Raw genomic sequence first — 20890 nt, forward strand, 5'->3', positions numbered from 1 at the left:
TGAGCTGTTTGGTCTTAAAGTGACAGCTCCTGAACACAGGGGGGCTGCCTGGAGGAGAAGCGTGGTGGGACGCTTGGTCTTGAGTGGCCGCACCTGAGCTCCGGGCGGTGCCCAGAGGACCCGTGCAGCGGGTCACGTGGATTCAGAGCCACTCAGAGGGACTGCTCCTGAACACCCGGGGGGTTATCTGGAGAAGGAGGAGGAACGGGGAGGGTCACTTCGACTCGGAGTGATTGATTGCCCCGGGCTACGGGTGGTTGGTGGGAGGAGGAGGCACGAAGTGAGTTTCTTGGACTCCTAGTGACCGCACCGACATACTGGGCGGCTGTCTGGAGGAAGAGGCCTGTGGCAGGTCTCTGGGACTCAGAGCGATTGTTCGGGGCCACAGGTGGCTGCTCAGAGGAGGGGCCATGCAGCCAGGCGATTAGGTGCAGAGCACGGTCCCAGGATCTAGGAGGCTTCTGGGTGGAAGAGCTGCACAGAGACAAGCTTAGGGCAGAGCGAAGGTTCCAGGCCTGTGGGCAAATTCTCTGAGGAGGGGAAGCCTAAGGAGATTCATCTGTGAAGGGTGAGGCTCCCAGGCCCAGGAGGTAGGGCCGGGGCCCTGGAAACTTTGCAGAGGAAGGCAGCCCAGCCCAGGCAGTAGCTGTAAATTGAGGGGAACCTCTAGGAGGAAACTGACCAGCGAGACCTCCCGACTCGGTGAGTCTTCCCTGCCTGGAGAAGGTTTCCCCACAAGGATGGTAAAACCAGAGACACAGGCCCAAACAGGCCTTGCCTCAGCCCACAGCCTAGGTCCCCTTTGGATGACCATCGGTCAACAAGTGGAGGCACCTCTGCCCACTAGCAGGGAAAATACCCCACCTGAAGGCCACCACTCCTAGACAGGCAGCTTCCTTGTGGAGCACCGCATTATCAACTTCCTCCAAGACTTCAGCCTACTGAAGGCTAAGAGGGGATATATATAGAAATCTTCAGGGACATTGTAAATCAACAGAGGAAATCTGCAATATCTCAGCGGTCCACTGATACCTGAACAATATGAGAAAACAAGGAAAGAAAATGATGCAAACAAATCTAGATGTTACATCAATAAAACCCAATGACAGCATGGCAGAAGAAATGACAGAAAAGGAGTTCAGAATGTACATCATTAAAATGATCAGAGAAGCAAACGATGAGATGAAAGAGCAAATGCAAGCATTGAATGATCGCACCAATCGACAGTTAAAAGAGCAAATACAGGAAGCAAAAGATCATTTCAATAAAGAGTTACAGGTATTGAAAAAAAACCAAACAGAAATCCTTGACATGAAGGAAACAATAAATCAAATTAAGAACTCCATAGAAAGCATATCCAATAGGATAGAACACCTGGAAGACAGAACCTCAGACATTGAAGACAAAATATTTAACCTTGAAAACAAAGTTGAACAAACAGAGAAGATGGTAAGAAATCATGAACAGAATCTACAAGAACTATGGGATATCATGAAAAGGCCAAATTTAAGAATTATCGGGATTGAGGAAGGTCTAGAGAAACAAGCCAAAGGAATGAACAACCTATTCAATGAAATAATATCAGAAAATTTCCCAAATCTGAAGAATGAAATGGAAAACCAAGTTCAAGAGGCTTACAGGACTCCAAATACACAAAATTACAACAGACCCACACCAAGGCACATTATAATGAAAATACCTAACATACAAAATAAAGACAGAATTTTAAAGGCTGTGAGAGAAAAGAACCAAATTACATTCAGGGGGAAACCAATACGCATATCAGCAGATTTTTCAATCCAGACCCTAAAAGCTAGAAGGTCCTGGAACAACATTTTTCAAGCCCTGAAAGAAAATGGATGCCAACCAAGAATCTTATACCCAGCAAAACTTACCTTCAAATTTGACGATGAAATAAAATCCTTCCATGATAAACAAAAGCTAAAAGAATTTACAAAGAGAAAGCCAGGATTATAGAACATTCTCAACAAAATATTCCATGAGGAAGAGATGAAAAACAAAGAAGCAAATCAGCAAAGGAAGGAATTATCCTAAAGGAATTGTCAAATAAAGGAGGAAACAAGTTGTGTCAAACAAATAATTAAACAAAATTTTAAAAATAAACCAAATGACCGGGAAACCAAATCATTTCTCTATAATAACCCTGAATGTTAATGGCCTGAATTCATCAATCAAAAGACATAGACTGGCAGACTGGATTAAAAAGAAAGATCCAACAATATGTTGCCTGCAAGAGACTCACCTCATAGAAAAAGATACCCATAGATTAAAGGTGAAAGGATGGGGAAAAACATACCATGCACATGGACTCAGCAAAAAAGCTGGAGTATCCATCCTCATTTCCGATAATGTGGACTTCAAGCCAAAGTTAGTCAGAAGGGATAAAGAAGGTCATTTCATACTGCTTAAGGGAAGCATAAATCAGCAAGATATAACAATCATAAACATCTATGCCCCAAACAGTGGCTCATCTATGTATGTCAAACAAATCCTTCTCAATTTCAGAAACCAAATAGACCACAACACAATAATACTAGGTGATTTTAACACGCCGCTCTCACCACTGGACAGATCTTCCAGACAAAAATTGAACAAAGAAACCATAGATCTCAATAACACAATCAATAATTTAGACTTAACGAACATTTATAGAATATACCATCCAACCAAGAGTGAATACACTTTCTTCTCAGCAGCACATGGATCCTTCTCTAAAATAGACCATATATTATGCCACAAAGCTAATGTTAGCAAATACAAGAAGATAGTGACACTACCATGTATTCTATCAGATCATAATGGATTGAAGTTAGAAATAAATGAAAGAGTAAAACACAGAAACTATTCCAACATCTGGAGATTAAACAATATGCTATTATATGATGAATGGATAACAGAAGACATTAGGAAGGAAATTAAAAAGTTCTTAGAGGTAAATGAGAACAAAGAAACATCATATCAAACTCTCTGGGACACTATGAAAGCAGTACTTAGAGGGAAATTTATTTCATGGAGCGCATTTAATAAAAGAAGTAAAACTCAACAAATAAACAACCTAACACTACAGCTCAAAGCCCTAGAAAAAGAAGAACAGAACAGCACCAAAAGTAGTAGAAGATAGGAAATAGTTAAACTCAGAGCTGAAATCAATGAAATTGAAACAAAAGAAACAATACAAAAAATTGACAAAATACATAGTTGGTTCTTCGAAAAAATAAACAAAATTGATAAACCTTTAGCCACACTAACAAAGAGAAGACGAGAGAAAACCCAAATCACTAAAATTCGGAATGAACAAGGAAATATCACAACAGACAGGATGGAAATACAAAACATAATTAGAAGCTATTTTGAAAGTCTATACTCCAACAAAATAGAAAATTTCGAAGACATCAACAGGTTTCTAGAGACATATGAATTGCCTAAACTGAATGAGGAGGACATAAACAATTTAAATAGACCAATTTCAAGTACTGAAATAGAAGAAGTCATCAAAAGCCTACCAACAAAGAAAAGTCCGGGACCAGATGGGTTCTCAGCCGAGTTCTACAAAACCTTTAAGGAAGAGCTCATTCCAATACTTCTCAAAGTATTCCATAAAATAGAAGAGCAGGGAACCCTCCCAAACTCATTCTATGAAGCCAATATCACACTGATACCTAAAAAAGACAGAGACTCATCAAGGAAAGAAAATTTCAGACCAATATCCTTAATGAACATCGACACAAAAATTCTCAACAAAATTTTAGCAAATCGCATAAAAAAATATATTAAAAAGATAGTGCACCATGATCAAGTGGGTTTCATCTCAGGGATGCAAGGTTGGTTCAACAACATCAGGAAATCAATAAACGTAATTCACCACACTAATAGACTTAAAGTCAAGAATCACATGATTGTTTCAATAGATGCAGAAAAAGCATTTGATAAAATACAGCACCCCTTCATGCTCAAAACACTAGAAAAAATAGGGATAGTGGGAACATTCCTTAACATTGTAAAGGCCATTTATGCTAAGCCCATGACTAATATCATTCTAAATGGTGAAAAACTGAAAGCATTCCCCCTAAAAACTGGAACAAGGCAGGGATGCCCTCTTTCACCACTTCTATTCAACATCGTTCTTGAGACTCTGGCCAGAGCAATTAGACAAACCAAAGAAATTAAAGGGATACGAATTGGAAAAGAAGAACTCAAACTATCCCTGTTCGCTGATGACATGATTATATATTTAGAGGAACCTGGAAATTCCACCAGAAAACTCTTAGAACTCATAAGTGATTTCAGTAAAGTAGCAGGTTACAAGATCAATGCACATAAATCCAATGCATTTTTATACATAAGTGATGAATCTTCAGAAAGAGAAATTAGGAAAACTACCCCATTCACAATAGCCTCGAAAAAAATAAAATACTTGGGAATCAATCTCACAAAAGAGGTGAAAGACCTCTACAATGAGAACTATACAACACTAAAGAAAGAAAATAAAGAACACCTTAGAAGATGGAAAGATCTTCCATGTTCTTGGATAGGAAGAATTAGTATTGTCAAAATGGCCATACTACCTAAAGTGCTATACAAATTCAATGCAATTCCAATTAAAATCCCAATGACATACCTTACAGAAATAGAGCAAGCAATTATGAAATTCATCTGGAAGAATAAGAAACCCAGAATAGCTAAAGCAATCCTTAGCAGGAAGAGTGAAACAGGGGGTATTGCAATACCAGATCTTCAACTCTACTACAAAGCAATAGTAACAAAAACGGCATGGTATTGGTACCAAAATAGAAAGGTAGATCAATGGTACAGAATAGAGGACACAGACACAAACCCAAATAAATACAATTTTCTCATACTAGACAAAGGTGCCAAAAATATTCAATGGAGAAAAGATAGCCTCTTCAACAAATGGTGCTGGGAGAATTGGAAATCCATATGCAACAGAATGAAACTAAACCCATATCTCTCACCATGCACGAAACTAAACTCAAAATGGATTAAGGACCTCGGAGTCAGACCAGAGATCCTGCAGATTATAGAAGAAAAAGTAGGTCCAAATCTTCACCTTGTTGGTCTAGGACCAGAGTTCCTTAACAGGACTCCCATAGCACAAGAAATAAAAGCTAGAATCAACCACTGGGATAGATTCAAACTAAAAAGCTTTCTCTCAGCAAAGGAAACTATCAGCAATGCGAAGAGAGAGCCTACAGAGTGGGAGAATATCTTTGCCAATCATACTTCAGATAGAGCACTAATCTCCAGAATCTATAAAGACCTCAAAATACTCTACTCCAAGAATTCAAATAGTCCAGTCAACAAATGGGCTAAGGAAATGAATAGACACTTCACAGAAGAAGATCTACAAGCAATCAACAAACATATGGAAAAATGTTCAACATCTCTAGTAATAAGAGAAATGCAAATCAAAACCACCCTAAGATTCCATCTCTCCCCAATTAGAATGGCGATTATCAAGAATACGAGCAACAACAGGTGTTGGCGAGGATGTGGGGAGAAAGGTACACTCATACACTGCTGGTGGGGCTGCAAATTAGTGCAGCCACTCTGGAAAGCAGTGTGGAGATTCCTTAGAAAACTTGGAATGGAACCACCATTTGACCCAGCTATCCCACTCCTTGGCCTATACCCAAAGGACTTAAAATCAGCATACTACAGAGATACAGCCACATCAATGTTCATAGCTGCTCAATTCACAATAGCCATACTGTGGAACCAACCTAGATGCCCTTCAATTGATGAGTGGATAAAGAAACTGTGGTATATATATACAATGGAATATTACTCAGCCATAAAGAATGATAAAATTATGACATTTGCAGGCAAATGGATGAAATTGGAGAATATCATGCTAAGTGAGATAGGCCGATCTCAAAAAGCCAAAGGACGAATGATATCGCTGATAAGTGGAGGATGACACATAATGGGGGGGAGGGAAGGGTTAGAGTTAGGGTTAGGGAGGGGGGCAAGTATGGAGGAAGGAACTACTGTATAGAGGGTAAAGAGGGGTGGGAGGGGTGGGGGGAAGGGAAAAAATAACAGAATGAATCAAACAACATTGCTCTATGTAAATTTATGATTACACAAATGGTATGCCTTTATGCCATGTACAAACAGAGAAACAACATGTATTCCATTTGTTTACAATAAAAAAAAAAGAAGAAGGTCCCAGCAGTTCCACACTCATGCTTTGATTCTGATTCCAGACTCCTCAGATCATCTCTCTCTTCGATATGATCTACATTCTTATTCGGCATTTGAAAACAATGAATTTTGGGGCATCAAAATCACCTATCTGTTCTTTTGATGAGCACAGAGACATGACTCAACAATACCTTTCACATGTCCAACAAGCATAATCTGGGATGAGGCAGTGAGACATCCCAGGGCACAGTGTCTAGAACATGGTCATTAGAGTTAGACAAGTTCAGATTTGGCTTTAGCAGTGAATCATGATGAGGATGTTTTTAAGGAAAGAATTATCCAGAGGGTTGATGATGCTTGTGGTCTGTGAGCATGACACGGAAATAGGAGCCTGCAGATGGCCTGTCCCTCACTTCCCTTTGGAAGGCTTTATAACTCATCCTCAGTACTGCTCTCCATATAGACTGAGGATCTTTGTCACCTGCTCCTCAGGGTGTTAATATCCAGTATCAAAACTCAAAAAGCACTAACAAAAAATAACATAATTTAAAAAGGGGCAAAAGGACTACACACACACAGCTAAAGAAATCATAAACAAAAACTGCATGAATAAAATTCAACCTCTCTGGCAATAAGGGGAAAAGAAATTAAAAATTACACTAAGATTTCATCTCACTCCAATCAGAATGGAAATTTTCAAAAATAAATATAATAAAAAATTAGAAATGAAGATGAGGAGGAAAAGATACATTGTACTTTGCTATTGAGACTACAAATGACTGCCACTACTCTGGAAAGCAGGATGGAGCTTCCTCACAAAACTAATGTTTGAACCACCTATAAACTAGCTATCTCATTCCCTCATATTTATCTAAAATCAGCATACTACAGAGATACTGCCACAGCAGTGTTTATACCAGCACAATTCACAATAACCAGCTTATGGAACTGGCCCAGAATCTTGTCTACAGACAAATAGATAAAGAAAACATGGTTTATATGCACAAATTACTACTCAGCCATAATGAAGAATGAAATCGTGGCATTTGCTGGTAAATGAGTGGACACAGAACATCATGCTAAATAAAATAAGCCTGACTCAGAAAGCCAAGTGTAGATTGCTTTCTCTTCTATGAGGAAGGCAGACAAAACTACAGAATAAAATGTGGGTGAAAGGAATCCCACAAAAAGAGAAGAGATAATTAGATTAGAAAAAGAAAATGTGTGGTTGGAAAGTAGACTGGGAAAATTGAGAAACAGTGAATGAAATTGACCAAAGTGTTTCATGCACCTGTAATATGCATGCATTTTATGCATAAATATACCTGTGAATTTCATCTTCATCAGTATCTATAAAGCACTCATTTTAAATAGAGTATAAAAATAAATGGAAGATGAGTAGCGTGGAGGAGAGGGAACAGGAGAAGAAATGAGGGGAGGAAAGGAGAAGTACTGGGGTCTGAGCTAAGCAAATTGTATTCTTGCTGGTAAAATTATGACAATGAACTTCAGTAGAATGTGCAGCAACAATGTATGAAGATAAAACATAATAACACTTCATTAATAGAAGAAGAATGCTTAATTATTTGATGTTTCTGCAGTTGATTTCCAGCACCAAAATATGAAAAGGTACTAATACTAGAGCACATGGAAGTTTTTGCATCAAATACAAAACAGTTTATGCTGAGTCATCACTTGTGTAAAGTAGGAGAGAGGTGACAGTGAGCCGGGCTGTGACTTCTCACTCTTGGGGATGCTCTCAGAGAATCATTGGAGCATCTCAGACTGAGGATGCTGATTTCGTATGTAGGAGCTGCATGCCGCGGAATGTGCTCAATTTGTGAAAGTTCACTGAACATCACTGCCCAACTTGTACATAAGAACACGTAAAATTATGTATTAAAAATCAGATGTAGCAAAAGATTATTACCTAATTTCACATAATATGAAGGTGAACAGTGAATGTATTAAAAAGTGCATATTGTGATTTGCTATTGAAAAGATGAAATGCAGCAGTTTGGAAAAAAACAAACAACATAGAAAAATTAAATAGAACAGGTATCATGATGATATTAGTTGACCATTGTTTTAATTATGTCTAATGGAAAGAAATGTCCCATATAGATTTGTATGACAGTTTTCATTTGCCACAGGCAAATAGTGTTTGAAGATCCAAACACTGATATTTCCTTCCCATGACATACCTAACACTAACACATCAAAGTAGATTCAGAAGAAACACATTCCACATAACTTTACAAATGAATAAAAAAATTAGGAATAAAACCTGGCAGCAGATTTTCTGCTAAAGCATTTGCCATAGTTAAAATAGGGATTTAAATCTGAATGTTAAATTACACATAATAGTCTAGAATTATTGTTTGATGCATAATAAAACTAATCCAAAGATGTGTATGCAAAGACACATGTATATTTATATATGAATAATACTTAGAAATTTTAAAAATAAAGGTGTAATGAGGATTTTGTTTTTTCCATATATTTTGATATTTTAATTTCTTTTGTATGCATATGTCGTTTTCAAGCTCAGAATCCAGAACAAGTGTTACAGGGCAAGACAAGTCTTGAGAAAGACTTTAGAAGAAAGTCACTATAGCACTAAGGGCTACTTATAGAGCTATAAAATCTAAACCCAAAACACTTGTCCCCATTTCCCATTAGGGAAAAGGCAAAAGTCTATTTCTTAAAGGAATAAAACACAGGAGCTCTTGATAAGCAAAGGAAGAACTGACCCAAATTATATGCAGGATGCTTTAATCAGATTTTAATTGCTGGGACTAAGACATCAAACAAGAGATAACTAGGAAAGGAAAAGATCATTTGTGCTCATGGTTTCTAGAGGTCTTGGTCCACAGAGGACGATTTCATAGCTCTGGTCAATGTGACAAAGAGCATCATGGGGAGATGGGATGGTGGAGGGAATGTGCTCACCTCATAGCAGTAAAAGCAGAGAGGCTGGGGGAGGCAGGGAGGGTCCACAGGGAAGATGTCACTTTCCAGTGCGTACCCCCAGTTATCTGCATCCCCCAAACACATTTCTGCCTACAATACCACCCAGAAAATCTATTCCAACCAGGATGGATGGATCAAGTTACACCTCTGACAATGCAATAATTTCTCCCCTGAATGTCTGAATGTCCCAGCGATCACACAGGAGATTTGATGTACATGTCATATTCAAGCTAACCCACTGTAAACCCACATAAGAGCTATTCAAAAACTACTTATAAAATAAACTGTTCATGTTTTGATATATACACATGTACCTTTGTGGCTTAAAAATTCCTAAATACTGTCACTCAGAGAGCAGGTTTAAAATATTGCAAAGGGATCCCATGCTGATATCAGATTTACCAAGTTCTTGCAGCAGGACATGAAGATGCAAATATGTGTGAGGACAAAAAATTTAGATATTTTTAAATGAATTCTTAGTAGTAAGAAACTAGGCATTCTGCATACTGTCATTGGCTTCAAGAAGAAACTGACAAGACAATTTGCAAGTCGTGCTGCCTATAAAGGAGAGTACAGTGCTGACACTTCACCACTTTATGATAATTTCCTACTCTCCAGACATTCAAGACCAATAATCATCCATGACACATGTTCACATGTAAAATTGTCAGGAAAAGAGATGAGAACAGAGCATGTCTAATAAGCTAACTCATAATTTCAGTGTATATTTTGGGGATGGAACTTGGAAATATGAATGAAATTTTATTCAAACATGTGAAAACTGCAGAATTCCTCAGGCCGCAGCCTTATTTTCTGCTCAACATCCTAAAGTTGGGTGTGGTCACACAGTGAGTCATCCCAGGGCTGAATTGGGTGTCAGTAGTTGAGTTCTGGAATGTGAGCTCAGGAGCAATCCTGTTGCATGCACAGCAGATGTGCAGATGGTGAAGTTATGGCAGGAACACCAGAGTTTCAAGGCTCAGGACAGGGACAGATTGGTATTACACTTCTGCTGATGCTGCCTGAGAACAGGAGGGAGCCCTTGACGGGGGGGGGAGGGCAAAAATGAAGAACAGCACAGAGGAAGAGCAGTGCCTTGTGAGCCTCTGGAGGGCTTTTCTTAAATGGCAGGTCAACACCCTCGTCCTCTATGCTGGAGAGCCTTGAGTTTTCTACTTCACTCCTGGGGATGTCAACAGCCAAGTTGAGGGGAGATACCATCATAGATGAAGTTCCCATTAATTATCCAGACACTCACATCAAAACAAAAAAAAAAATGAGAGAGCGAAAAGGAGGGAAAAAGAAAGGCTTAAAATAGGCACAGAGGAAGAATTAATGCCTGGTGAGCAGACGCTTCACACAGATGACTCAGACTTGCTTCTGGCAGGAGTTCAGGCCTTGGAGAAAAGGCACCTTGGTACAATCCCCCACAATGCACCATGACAGTCCTCAGCATGCAGGAAGCTCACCAAGGACTACCTGCCAGATGACTCAGGCCACCCAGCAAGCAGCAGCAGGCCGGCTGAAATATGAGTGCATGTGGGAAAAACAGCATCCCCATGTGATATACACTTATATATGTGTGCTTCAGATTTTTTTTTATTTATTTATTTTGTATTTTTTTTATTGTAAACAAATGGGATACATGTTGTTTCTCTGTTTGTACAGATTTTATGACTTAAAATGAATAAGGAAGTAAGGATCCTGCAAAAACTTACAGTTTACATATCCGTCATAAGATCAGGGGGCTTTTTTATTATGTATCAAGACAAAACAGGAACTGGATAAATTGGCATCTCGACTCATAATTAGGAGGGGGCTGATAGCTTGGAAACACTCAGAGATTATTGCAGCCATGTTCCCCAGGAACCTGTTGGGATTATGAACAACAGACAAACAAACGTGAAAGATGCAGGAAAGTGTGTAAAAATAGACAAAGGTGCTCACCAGGAGAAGGATGGTTTTGGTGGCTCTGGATTCAGGGGAATACCTAGGGAAGCTGGTCTTATGAATGGGCTGCATTCTCTGCTTGTGTCTGTAGAGGATGAGCACCACAGAACTGTTTGCCCACAGCATGAGGCCCACACACAACAGCATCCGGGAATATTAGCAAAGCTGCCTGCAGTGAGTCTGTTGCTCTGTTATGCTGAACACTAAAACAGTATCCAAAATTTTTTAGATTTGTCACTTTTGTGGTTTCTTTTTCCAGTGATAAACATAAGAATAATGATATTTATAAGCAGGTACAAGACCCAGCTCAGGTACATGGAGGTTCCAATATACATTGGAGCTTTGACTTTAAGCTCTGCCCTCCAGGATTCAATGGGGCTGATGGTGATGGCCTGGAAGACACTCAGAAGGCACATGGTCACAATGGACACACCTCTGCCCACCCTGTGCAGGTAGAATAGTAGTTTGATCCAAAATCACCAAGATAAAATTCCAAATTGAAAGCTGCCACAGACTGGGGAACTCTTTTACACAGGACAGTTAACAAGTTGGCCACAGTCAAGTGCTTCAGAATCAATTCTGTGTGTCACACCCTGCACCTGGTGAAGACAAGGCCCAGGAAATGGAGGAGAAGAGAGGAATTGCCCAGGGCTCCAACCACAGTCTGTGACAGTAAGATGATTCCTAGAACCACATCTCTGGATGCCATCCTGTCAGTTCCCTGCTGTCCCAGTCAGACAGTCCTGCAGAAGGAGAGGAGGCCCAGGCTGCATGTTTCATGTCAAACAAAAATAAGCATTCCCAATGTCCAGTGTTCCCACTGCAAACAATGCATGTTTTTCTTTAAAAGCACATTTAGTGAGGTTTGCGTGAATTTGTAAAAGCAGGAATTATATCAGATCCTGCTAGAAAGGCAGTACGTGGCCACTTCTTCACTTTTCACAACATAGGCAAAGTGCTGAGATGACATTGTACAATGACCAGGAAAATCGTTCAGCTGAGGCAAATATCTGTCTAAATCCATGCTCTGATTAGGGTATGACAGGGAACTTGAGACTGGCTCTGTGGCAGGACTCAGTGCAGTGAAACGCCAGGTCTCCTTACAGTAGTGAGTGGGATTCTTCAAACAATCCAGATCTGTGTTTAGTTTGGTTTTCTAAATTCCCATTATCTTCTCAAATATTGGTATGTTAAGATTTCATCTTAATGTGTTTCCATTTGCTTGGAAAGAATTATTCTATGGCCAATGTCAATTATGTGGGAATATCTAGACATTTTATTAATGCAGAAGCTCTGAGAGAACTCTAATGAAGCAGGCACGGCCCCATGGTGTTATGTGCAGGGAGACAGTACTCCATCCTCACCAGGACAGCCACCACAGGTGCCACTTGGTTGTGTTAGGAACACAAGTGCGAGAGCACCTGTCACAGGAATTGTTCTCCAGGCTATGTCCTGAGCCTTCTGACATAAAGCATCACAACTGGAGTAATAGCAGCAAAATTGCCAATTTCAGAGGACACACTCTGAAATATGTTAATCGATACCTGAGTTCAGTAAACCTGTTAGCAAAGAATCAATGAGGTTAAGTGATAGTACAACAGGAGTCACATGCACACACTGGAGTATGTACAGCATGAAATCTTGAGTATTCAAAATATTGAGATAGATTTTTTGTAACAATTCAAATACATACAGTCAACTGACCTTATTGGTTAGAGCAGTTTTATATTAATAGAAAAATTGAGCAGAAGGTGAAGAGGTTGACCATAAACCCTAACACACTCATACCCAACTTTACAATGAAATTCCTAAACAATGTTCTGTATTAGGCACAATGAGGAGGAAGTTTTTGAACAGCTGAAAACATGATGTATGTATAACAATTGCTCTTGGAAAACCACAATTGTTATATTAAGTTTTCCTTATATGTTAAGGAATGCTCCCACTATCCCTATTTTTCACAATGTTTTGAGCATGAAGGGATGCTGGATTTTATCAAATGCTGTTTCTGTATCTATCAAAATAACCATGTGATTCTTCACATTAAGTCTGTTGATATATTTAATTAGATTTATTGATTTCCAAATGTTGAACCATCCTTCATCCTGGGATAAAACCCACTTGATCGTGGTGCACTATCTTTTTTTTTTTTTTATTTTAAACAAATGGGATACATGTTGTTTCTCTGTTTGTACATGGAGTAACGGCATACCATTTGTGTAGTCATAAATTTACATAGGGTAATGTTGTTTGATTCATTCTGTTATTTTTTCCCTATGCCCCACCCCTCTGACCCCTCTTTTCCCTCTATCCTTCCTTCCTCCATTCTTTCCTCCCTCTCTAACCCTAACTCTAACCCTAACACTAACCCCTCCCACCCCCATTATGTGTCATCATCTACTTATCAGGGAGATCACTATCTTTTTAATGCATTTTTGTATGCGATTTGCTAAAAATTTGTTGAGAATTTTTGTGGCAATGTTCATTAAGGATATCGGTCTGAAATTTTATTTCCTTAATGTGTCTCTCTCTGGTTTAGGTATCAGGGTGATATTGGCTTCATAGAATGAGTTTGGAAGGGTTCCCTCCTCTTCTATTTCATGAAATACTTTGAGAAGTATTGGAATGAGCTCAGTGATCTGGAGTGGTTGATATTGATGCAGAGTCTGGGAAGAGATAGAGGGTCTTGGAGAAAGACATATTAGATTTCGGTTTAAATTGGGAGTTGAGTATACCTAAACCGGGTTCAGCACTAAGGAACTGTATTCTTATTTCTGCACCAGTAGCCAAAGTTCCATTATCACAAAGCCTCACTGTTCAATATTTTCTTACATTTATTTTTATTGTAAACAAATGGGATACATGTTGTTTCTGTTTGTACATGGAGTAACAGCATACCATTTGCATATTCATACATTTACATAGAGCAATGATGTTTGATTCTTTCCTTTATATTTTTCCTTCCCCCCACCCCTCCACTGCTCTTTTCCCTCTATACAATCCCTCCTTCCTCCATTCTTGCCCCCTCCCACCCTCCATTATGTGTCATCATCCGCTTATCAGTGAGATCATTTACCTTTTGGATTTTTGAGATTGGCTTATCACATATAACATGATATTCTCCAATTTCATCCATTTGCCTGCAAATGCCATAATTTTATTATTCTTTACAGCTGAGTAATGTTCCATTGTATATATATATACCACAGTTTCTTATCCATTCATCAATTGAAGGGCATCTAGGTTGGTTCCACAATCTGCCTATTGTGAATTGAGCAGCTAACATTGTTGTGGCTGTATCTCTGTAGTATGCTGATTTTAAATCCTTTGCGTACAGACTGAGGAGTGGGATAGCTGAGTCAAATGGTAGGTCCATTACAAGTTTTCTAAGGAGCTTCCACACTGCTTTCCAGAGTGGCTGCACTAATTTGCAACCCCACCAGAAATGTATGAGTGTACCTTTTTCCCCACATCCTCTCCAACACCTATTGTTGCTTGTATTCTTGAAAATTGACATTCTAATTGGGGTGAAATGGAATCTTAGTGGAGTTTTGATTTGCATTTTTCTTATTACTAAAGATGGTGAACATTTTTTCATATGTTTGTTGATTGCTTGTAGATCTTCTTCTGTGAAGTATCTGTTCATATCCTTAGCCCATTTGTTGATTGGGTTATTTGTATTCTTGGTGTAGTGTTTTTTGAGTTCTTTATATAGTCTGGAAATTAGTGCTCTATTTGAAGTACAAAAGGCAAAGATTTTCTCCCACTCTGTAGGCTCTCTGTTCGCATTGCTGATAGTTTCCTTTGCTGAGAGAAAGCTATTTAGTATGAATCTATCCCAGTTATTGATTCTTGCTTTTATTTCTTGTGCTATGGGAGTCCTGTTAAGGAAGTCTGATCCTAAGCCAACAAGGTGAAGATTTGGACCTATATTTTCTTCTATAAGACGCAGGGTCTCTTGATCCATTCAAGGTCCTTGATCCATTGTGATTTGAGTTTTTTTCCAGGGTGAGAGATAGAGGTTTAGTTTCATTCTGTTGCATATGGATTTCCAGTTTTCCCAGCAACTTTCATTGAACAGGCTATCTTTTCTCCATTGCATATTTTTTGGCACCATTGTCTAGCATTAGAAAACTGTATTTATTTGGGTTTGTGTCTGTGTCCTCTATTCTGTACCATTGATCTACCTGTCTATTTTGGTGCCAATACCATGCTGTTTTTGATACTGTTGCTTTGTAGTACAGTTGAAGTTCTGGTATTGTGATACCTCCTGTTCCATTCTTCCTGCTAAGGATTACTTTAGCTATTCTCAGTTTTTTTAATCTTCCAGATGAATTTCATGATTGCTTGCTCTATTTCTGTAAGGTACGTCATTGGGATTTTAATTGGAATTGCATTGAATATGTATAGCACTTTTGGTAGTATGGACATTTTGACAATATTTATTCTGTCTATCCAAGAATATGGGAGATCTTTCCATCTTCTTAGGTCTTCCTTAATTTCTTTCTTCAATATTTTGTAGTTTTCATTGTAGAGATCTTTTACCTCCTTGGTTAGATTGATTGCCAATATTTTATCTTTTTTGAGGCTATTGCAAATGGGGTTGTTTTCCTCATTTCCCTTTCATCTGTTTCATAGCTAGCATATACAAATGCTTTAGATTTATGCATGTTGATTTTATAGCCTGCTATTTTGCTGAATTCATTGATGAGGTCTAGAAGTTTTCTGGAGGAGTTTTTGGATCCTCTAAATATACAATCATGTCATCAGCGAATAGCAACAGCTTAAGTTCCTCTTTTCCTATTCCTATCCCTTTAATTTCTTTAGTCTGCCTAATTGCTCTGGCTAGAGTTTCGAGGACAATGTTGAATAGAAGTGGTGAAAGAGGACTTCCCTGTCTTGTTCCCATTTTTAAAGGGAATTGTTTCAGTTTTTCTCCATTGAGAATAATGTTGGCCATGGGCTTAGCATGAATAGCCTTTACAATGTTCAGGTATGTTCCTACTATACCTATTATTTTCTAGTATTTTGAGCATGAAGGGGTGTTGTTTTTATCGAACAGTGGGGGTGTTGTATTTTATCGAACACTTTTTCTGAGTCAATTGAAATAACCATATGATTCTTATCCTTAAGTCTATTGACATGATGGATTAGGTTTATTGATTTATGAATGTTGAACCACTCTTGCATTCCAGGAATGAACCCCACTTGATCATGGTGCACAAGTTTCTGAATGTTTTTGGATATGGTTTGCCAATATTTTATTAAGGATCCTTGCATCTATATTCATCAAGGATATTGGTCTAAAATTTTCTTTCCTTGATGTGTCTTTTCCTGGTTTGGGTATGAGGGTGATATTAGCTTCATAGAATGTGTTCGGTAGGGTACCCTCCTTTTCTATTTCCTGGAATACTTTGAGAAGTATTGGAATGAGTTCTTCTTTGAAGGTTTTGTAGAACTGGGCTGAGAATCCGTGTGGTCCTGGGCTTTTCTTGGATGGTAGAATTTTAATGGCTTCTTCTATTTCATTGCTTGATATTGATCTGTTTAAAGCGTGTATGTCCTCCTGGTTCAGTTTGGGAGGAGCATATGTCTCTAGAAATTTGTCAATGTCTTCGGTAGTTTCTACTTTGTTGGAATACAGATTTTCAAAGTAGCTTCTCATTATGTTCTGTATCTCAGTGGTGTCTGTCGTGATATTTCCTTTTGCATCATGTATTTTAGTAATTTGAGTCTTCTCTCTCCTTCCCTTTGTTAGTGTGGCTAAGGGTTTGTCAATTTTTTTTTACTTTCTCAAAGAACCAACTTTTTGTTTTGTCAATTTTTTGAATGGTTTCTTTTGTTTAAATTTCATTGATTTCAGCTCTGATTTTAATTATTTCCTGTCTTCTACTACATTTGCTGTTATTCTGTTCTTTTTCTAGGGCTTTGAGCTGTAATGGTAGGTCATTTAGTTGACTTTTCATTCTTTTCTGGAATGCACTTGAAGCAATGAATTTTCCTCTTAGTACTGCTTTCATACTGTCCAAGAGATTTCAATATGTTGTATCGTCATTCTCATTGACCTCTAAGAATTTTTTAATCTCCTCCCTGATGTTTTTTGTTATCCATGTTTCATTCAATAGCATATTAGTTAGTCTCCAAGTGTTGGAGTAATTTCCCTTTTTTATTTTCTCATTGATTTCTACTCTCAGTCCATTATGATCTGGTAGAACACAAGGCAGTATCTCTAATGTTTTGCATTTCCTAAGAGCTGCTTTGTGGCATAACATATGGTCTATTTTGGAGAAGGTTCCATGTGCCACTGAGAAGAAAATGAATCCACTTGTTGATGGATGGAATATTCTATATATGTCTATTAAGTCTGGGTTATTGATTGTGTTATTGAGTTCTATGGTTTCTTTGGTTGGATTTTGTTTGGAAGATATATCTAGTGGTAACAGCGGTGCATTAAATTCACCCAGAATTATTGTGTTGTGGTCTATGTGATTCCTGAAATGAGTAGGATTTATTTGATATACAGGGATGCACCATTGTTTGGGGCATAAATATTTAGTATCATTATGTCTTCCTGATTTATGGTTCTCTTAAGCAGTATGAAATGTCCTTCTTTATCACTTCTGACTAACTTTGGCTTGAAGTTCACTTTATCTGATATAAGGATGGAAACCCTTGCTCTTTTCCTGAGTCCATGTGCATGGTAGTTTTTTTGCCATCCTTTCACCTTTAGTCTGTGGATGTCTTTTTCTATGAGATGAGTCTCTTGCAGGCAGCATATTGTTGGGTGTTTCTTGTTAATCCATTCTGCCAGTATATGTCTTTTGATTGATGAGTTTAGGCCATTAACGTTCAGGGTTATTATTGAGATATGATTTGTATTCCCAGTCATTTGTCTTATTTTTGGTTTTTAAGTTGGCTTGGTTTCTCCTTTGAGTGGTTTTTCTCTAAGGTAGTTCCTCCCTTTGCTGACCTACATTGTTGTTTTTCATTGCCTCCTCATGCAATATTTTGTTGAGAACATTCTGTAGAGCAGGCTTTCTATTTGTAAATTCTTTTAAATTTTGTTTATCATGGAAGGATTTTATTTCATCTTCAAATCTGAAGGTTATTTTTGCTGGGTTAAAGATTCATGGTTGGCAACCATGTTCTTTCAGAGCTAGAAATATGTTGTTCCAGGCCCTTCTAGCTTTTAGAGTCTAGATTGAGAAGTCGGCTGCTATCTGTATTGGTCTCCCCCTATATGTAATCTGATGCTTTTCTCTCACAGCCTTCAAAATCCTATCTTTATTTTGAATGTTAGGCATTTTCATTATAATGTGCCTTGGTGTGGATCTGTTGTGATTTTGTTCATTTGGTGTTCTGTAAGCCTCTTGTATTTGATTTTCCATTTCATTCTTCAGGTTTGGGAAATTTTCTGATGTTATTTCATTGAATAGGTTGTTCATTCCTTTGGTTTGTATCTCTGTGCCTTCCTCAATCCCAATAATTCTTAAATTTGGTCTTTTCATGATGTCCCATAGTCCTTGGAGATTCTGTTCATGATTTCTTACCATCTTCTCTGTTTGGGCAATTTTATTTTCAGGATTAAATATTTTGTCCTCATTGTCTGAGGTTCTGTCTTCCAAGTGGTCTAGTCTGTTGGTGATGCTTTCCATTGAGTTTTTTATTTGGTTTATTTTCTCCTTCATTTCAAGGATTTCTGGTTTTATTTTATTTTATTTTTTTTGAGAATCTCTATCTCTTTGTTGAAATGATCTTTTGCTTCCTGCACTTGCTCTTTCAGCTTGCCTGCATTTGCTCTCTTATCTCATCCTTTGCTTCGTGAATCATCTTAATCATGTATAATCTGAAGTCCTTTTCTGACATTTCTTCTAACATACTGTCATTGGATTCTATTAATATAGAATCTAGATATGTTTGGATCATTTTCTTCCCTTGTTTTTCATGTTGTTCATGTATCTTCCCCTTTAGCAGTTCAGATCTTGGGTATTGCAAATTTCCCCCTATAGGCTCATTGTGGGCGTATAGGTTTCCAAAACCCTTTCTTTAAGGGGAGATCAATATTAGCTGTGCCCAAATCAGACACTATGCAATCCTAGACCAAATAGCCCCTATGGATACAATAACAAAATTGTCATAGTAACCAAAATGAGTTCAAATATTATCTTCGGTAAAACAAACAGGTTTGCAATAAGTTCTGCAGTTTCTAATGGAGGAGAAAGAGGACACAGAGGGATATAGAATGTGGCTGTTAATGGGATAAGAAAAGAACATACAGAAGTTCTAGAAAATAGAAAGGGTGAGAGTGTAATCAAAAGAAATCAGATATTAGCATGCAAAAAGGGAGAAAGAGACTCTGAGGGAACAAGTAAACAAAAGGAAAAGAGAGCAAGAAAATTAAGGAAATAAAAACTTAAATTTTTAAAAAAGGAGAAAAAAGAAAATCTAGTGTATAACAGTCATATACTAATGAAACCTCCCAGTGTTCAGTAGCCTGATGCATGAGAGGTACCTGACAATGAGCTTCAAGCCTCCAGCAGGCTTCACAGGATGGGATTTGCCCCACCCAAAGATCAGAGCTACGGCTTCCAGGATTATCCAAGATGGCTGCTCTGGCTTCAAAATGTGTTGGCAAATGGGGAAATGCACCTCAGGGGTGGGCGTGGTCAGCTGGAGGTTCTGGAGGTCCGGTGTGTTTGGTGTGGTTGTGGGATCCTGGAGGCCTAGGGGCAATCAGTCAGTCTGTTTTCCCAGTGATAGTGCACAGTCAGTTCGTCTGGGGGTCCTGGTGGCAGGGAGCAGTCAGTCAATGTGAGGTCCCCAGAGGCAGGGAAGTGATCAGTTGGGCTGAGGTATCCTGGAGAGGGGCCTCATTCTGGCCAGGGGTCCTACGGGGCCTGGCTGTTGTCTCAAAATGGTGGCAGCCACGTGTAATCAAACCTGCAGGTACTGTAACAGTGAACTTCCTGGCAACAGCAGGCAGCGGGTGCTCCACTGGTGGTCCGCGATCAGTTTGCTGACTGTTGTTGGATGATTGGGAGGTGAACCTCATGCGTTGGGTGATGGATAGGTGTAAGGCAGGCGATGGACAGGCGAGAGGCAGGCAGATGGCGGATGATAGATGCCTGACAGTGAGCAATCTGCACTCAAAAAGGTGTCGATATGCTGGCAGACTGCAGGTGATCACAGCAGACAAATTGGGTAAATAGCAGGGGATCGATAAGCAGCAAAAACTGCCTCACTGAGAAACAGATATCCTCTGCTTGAAACCGGAGTTACGGAGTGACAAGGAACGCAGCCTCCCTCTAGTCCGCCATTTTGGATCCCCTCGGTGTTCAATATTGATGTTTAGAGTATTCATCCTGCCACCCAGCTCTGTGGTCAGTAATTCCTTTACTACCTCCTTTCTAGACTGGGGAAGGATCAGGGTAAACTGATGGTTCTGACCTGCCATCACTCACCCTTTCCTATATTTCTATCTTGTAACACTCACCACACCCAGGATATTCCTACCCAATCAGACATGAATATGTTGGGATTTTACAACTTTCATCCTGACAATTTGGAGACCCTGGCAAGAGGAAGTCAATTCCCCTTCTTCATCAGCTGATCAATCAATTCTTATTCTGCTCTTACATGCCTGCTTATTGGGCACCTGACCAAATACCCTCAGAGCCAGGTCCAGAAAAGGGAGAGTCCCTGAATTCCAGGGTCCATGAAGTTGTTCAATTCAGTCAATGCACAGAGAACCTGTGAGCCCTGGAAACCCCATCCTGATTAC

General features: G+C 39.0%; 2 pseudogenes across 2 annotated transcripts in view; one reads left to right on the forward strand and one right to left on the reverse strand.

Annotated features, from left to right (window-relative positions):
- The window catches only part of LOC306648562 (vomeronasal type-1 receptor 4-like), a 51100-nt pseudogene that overhangs the window by 15891 nt on the left and 14319 nt on the right, over positions 1–20890 (forward strand). The gene's annotated exons all lie outside the window — the stretch shown is intronic.
- Positions 10900–11818, reverse strand: LOC306647713 (vomeronasal type-1 receptor 4-like; annotated as a pseudogene). The gene has a single exon. The product of its transcript is annotated as a vomeronasal type-1 receptor 4-like (transcript).

Source organism: Sciurus vulgaris (genome assembly GCF_902686455.1).
Source record: "Sciurus vulgaris genome assembly, chromosome: 17".
NCBI lineage: Eukaryota > Metazoa > Chordata > Mammalia > Rodentia > Sciuridae > Sciurus > Sciurus vulgaris.